Genomic DNA, 4,498 nt, shown 5'->3' with positions numbered 1-4,498 from the left:
GAGCCCACACTTAAGTCCGCATGAGCCACCGTGGTACTGATAACATCAAGCCGGTAGTGCCTGACAAAGGTGTGTGGAGAGGACCAGCTCGCAGCAGCACAAACGTTCTGCAGGGGCACTCCCCCAAACAGATCCCAAGAAGCAGCCAAGCCTCTAGTGGAGTGAGCTTTGAGGTCACCTGGAGGCTGCACGCCTCTAGATTCATATGCTAAGGAGATGGCTCCCACAAGCTAGCGAGAGAGGCGTTGCTTAGAGATGGGTTTCCCCGTGTTCGGCGGGGCCCAAGAGACGAAGAGCTGGTCGCTCCGCCGAAAAGAGTTAGTCCTGTCTGTATACACCCGTAGGGCATGCACAGAGCACAAAGCATTCAACCTCTGATCCTCCACAGAAAAAAAGGGAGGAGGGTGAAAAGCGGAGAGCTCAATCACACCAACAGTGAAGGCTGGAAAGCACTTAGGCATGAAGGCCGGGTTAGGCCGAAGCAAAACCTTATCTCCACAGAGCAAGAATTTGGTGCACGAGGAATGAACCGAGAGCGCATGCAAATCACTGACACATTTGGCAGAAGCCAAAGCCTGGAGCAGAGCCGTCTTGAAGGACAGCAGCTTGAGGGAGATATCCACCAGGGGCTCAAAAGGCTGTTGGGCCAGCACCTCAAGCACCAAGGAGATATCCCAATCCGGGACCACACTTCTGGTGATCGGCAAGGAGCGGCGCACGCCCTTCATAAATCTACGGATAAGGGGGTGCTGTCCCACCGTAGTGTCGCCAAGTAGCGATAGCCGCCAAGTAGACCTTAATCGTCGAAAAGGTTCTGCCACAATCGATAAGGTTCTGCAAAAAACCCAGAATATCAGCGACGGAGCACAGATACGAAACAAGCTGGCACTCCTTGCACCACTCCTCAAACACACGCCATTTGCAATCATAGAGCGAACGTGTGTAAGAGGCCCTGGCATTCTGAATAGTGGCAATAACACGCGGGGGAAGCCCCAGGGTGTTTAAATTCGCCCTCTCACGGGCCAGGCCCAGAGAGCCACCCTGTCTGGGTGAGGATGAAAGATTTCCCTGTTCGCTTGGGCCAGGAGGTCCGTGCGCAATGGGAGGGGCCAAGGCTCCGCATACAGGTATTATCTCCGCTAGCCAAGGTGCCTTGGGCCACCTGGGAGCTATGAGGATCAGAGACAAACCCTGTACAGCGACCCTGGCCAGAGGCGGAGATATCAGGCAGAGCGGAGGGAAAGCATAGAGTAGCGCGCTGGGCCACGGATGAGCCAGCGCGTCCATGCCGAGGGGGGCATCCTCGTCCCGAAGCAAGAAGAACATAGGACAGTGGGCGTTTTCGCACGAGGAGAAGAGATCGACGGCAGCCTGGCCGAATCTCTCCCAAAGCAGCCTCACTATCTGAGGGTGGAGCCACCACTCTCCGTAGAACGGGTTCCCCCTCGACAAAAGGTCTGCACCCCTGTTCAAAAAGCCCGGGACGTGAGTCGCCCGTAACGACAGGAAATGCCGTGCGCTCCATACCAACAGCTTGTGTGCCAGAGCATGAAGCTTGGAGGAGCCCATGCCGCCTTGACAGTTGATATGTGCTACAGCTGTCGTATTGTCGCAGAGCACCAGCACATGATGTCCCTGCAGGTGGGGCAAGAAATGCTTTAAAGCCTTCAACACAGTGAGGAGCTCCAAGTAATTTATATGGCTGAATGAAGTGAGTTCGGCCACACACCGTTCACTGATCTGCCCTCTTGAGTGGCTCCCCACCCTGTCAAAGAGGCATCTGTCGTTACCACTTTCCGCAGCATGATCGCCCCGAGAGGGGTCTCATGCGCGTAAAACTCCGCAGCTCTCCAGTGGCGCAGCGCGGCCATGCACACGTGCGTCACCGTGACATAGCGGCAAAGATCGCGCAACGGGCTGAGACGAAGGGACAAAATCCACTTCATGAAAGCCCTCATTCTCAGAAGACCCAGAGGCAAGACATGGATAGCCGAAGCCATAAGACCCTGTAATCTGAGACATGTGTGATACTGTATCCGCATTCCTTCCCTGAACCACGCAAGACCATGAATGAAGAAATGCGATTCTGTGACAGGCGCGCGCTCATCATAACAGAATTCAGCTCCAAGCCCAAGAATATAACTTCCTGAGCGGGAGTGAAATTGCTCTTTGACACATTGACTCTGAACCCGAGCGCAGCGATGTGTGAGAGCACACGGGCAGTGTTTTGAATCACTTTCTCTCTCGAATCGGCTATAATAAGCCAATCGTCTATATAAGCCAGGATCCTGAGACCCGCTGTTTTCAGCGGCACAAGCCCCGCCTCCGCACACAGACAGAATGTCCTCGGACTCAGTGCGAGCCCAAACAGGAGAACTGTAAATTTGTAACATACGCCTTGGTGGGTGAAACAAAGGAATTTCATATTCGGAGGATAGATGCTTATGTGAAAAAAAGCATCGTTTAGGTCGACCGAGCAAAACCAATCGTTCTGCTTTATCGATCGTATGAGAGAGCCGTGTGTCAACATTCTGAAGTTGTACTCTGAGAGCCAGAATAGGACGGAGAGAGCCGTCCTTTTTCGGGACCAGGAAATAACGAGAGTAAAATGCCTGATCGCTTAGATGCGGGGCTACAACTCGAATCGCTCCCTTCTGGAGAAGAGATGAGATTTCGTCTGTCAGAATGTTGGCAGAGCTCTGGTCCGTGTGGGACCAGACCACTCCGTTGAAGTGTCACTCTCGGATAGAAAGAGCCGAGGGTTTATATGAAGCCTGATGAATCGACACGGAGAAGCGATCCATCTTGACCCAGAGGACGGGCTTGGGTGGGGCGAACAGCCCGCCCTGAGATGGGTTAAGGTGTCTGGCGATGGAAGGCTCGATCACGGGGGGTCGCCCATGCCCAGACCCGCCATATCATTCACCTCAAGCCTCGCGAAACCGTGTTTCAGGTCAAGCGGATCACCCCAGCAATGTCTCATGTGTTTAGCACATGCAGGGAGGACGGGCAGAAGCTGCTTTCTTGGGCCGGCAGGAGGCCCCAGAAGCTTGCCGTCATATACATCTCTCTCCTGATCCAAAGCATTCAGGAGAGCTGGCCATTCGATGTTGAGCCGCACGGCAGCATGCTCTCAAAGCTTCAGCAGTACCGGTTGAGGCGGGGCGGAGGGAGCCTGAGGGACCGCAGAAGACGGGATGGCTTCCTCGTCATCCGAGCCATCGAGAAGGCCCGCCTCGACCTCATCCCCGGAACCTGCCGGGTCCGTCGGGGAAACGGTCGTCGGCCAGTAGCAAATCCTCAAACGGGGAAGGACACATGTCGGCCCAGTGTCTTTTTCACACGTCTTTTTCGGACAGTCCGAAATCAACACACTGGGCAGCGGCCATTTTGAGCCTGCGACGCAGGAGCTTTTTTGGGAGCGAAAGAGAATAGCTACAGTTCTCCGGGAGGTCAAGAGCTTCTTGCGCATGCTTGAGCCCCGTGCAGACAACGCAGACGGGATGGGAATCCCTCGCGGCGATGAGCGTGCCGCACGCGGCCGGGCAGCCCACAGAAAAAAAGTGGGGCGCGAGCGTGGGTGGCTCGCGAAGCTAACCTGGCTGAGGACGAGCACGTCCAGTGGAGGCTGATCAGCCGATATGTCCTCCTAAAGACAACAAGTGCAGTCCAAAAAACCAGGGTGCTGTGAGGTAGGAGCAGAAGTCGCGAGAAGCGAATGTTAACTGAGGAAAGGTAGCGCGTGCAGGTGCATTATGCACTCGGGTAAGGGGCGTTACCTTACCTGCCTTTGGCACGCACTCCTGTCTGTCAAGCCAGACTTGGTGCATTTGGATGCTTCTGTAGAGGTCAGGAACGGATGCCCTTCCCATAGGTGGAGATGATGAAAGAGATGATGAAAGATAAACACTTCATAGTTTATTTACAGCCCAGTTGTCACCGCATGCGCTCCTTAACATCCTGACACTTGTTTTATTACAATATCGTGTAACAGGGTAGATTTCAGTCAGATGGCTGTGAGTAAACGTCGGCGTTAAGAAATCATCATTAAATCAGACTCGTGGAGTTGTGACTATGGATCTGTTCATTTAATACTATTGTAAATACCATTTCATCTTTTTGCTCATTAGGTACCATTTTAAGATGAAAAGTTGTGTTTGGTTTTTTACCTGAAATACGGGCTGTACACCGAGAGGATGTTCATGTGGACCTTGAAGTCCACTTCGTCCACTCTGAGCACCGCGTCACACAGCGACCCGTCCAATCGCATCTCGTAAACCGCACAGCTTCCTGTCTTCACTCATCTCTCTCCATACTCGTAAACAAGTCATCTAATCCGTACTTGTCCGTGTTACAGGGCGTGATAAGAGCGTTGATAGTGAGTTTGTACAGAAGCGTCTTTTAAATCGCAGCTTTCTGGAACACTGCCGAATTCAAAAGAGTCAATAAGCTGTGGCCTCAAACCACATCACGTCGTTTTTTGGAACTAATAAACCAT

The 4,498-nt window shown here is 53.2% G+C and overlaps 1 pseudogene; it reads right to left on the bottom strand.

Moving 5' to 3' along the window:
* Nucleotides 1-1,001: 1,001 nt before the first annotated feature.
* On the bottom strand, nucleotides 1,002-4,270 carry LOC132857957 (uncharacterized; annotated as a pseudogene).
* Between the last annotated feature and the right edge of the window lie 228 nt (nucleotides 4,271-4,498).

The sequence above is a fragment of the Tachysurus vachellii genome, chromosome 2 (assembly GCF_030014155.1).
Source record: "Tachysurus vachellii isolate PV-2020 chromosome 2, HZAU_Pvac_v1, whole genome shotgun sequence".
NCBI classification, from domain to species: domain Eukaryota; kingdom Metazoa; phylum Chordata; class Actinopteri; order Siluriformes; family Bagridae; genus Tachysurus; species Tachysurus vachellii.
The sequence above is the reverse complement of the archived record's forward strand: the minus strand, read 5'-3'. Positions and strand labels throughout refer to the sequence as shown.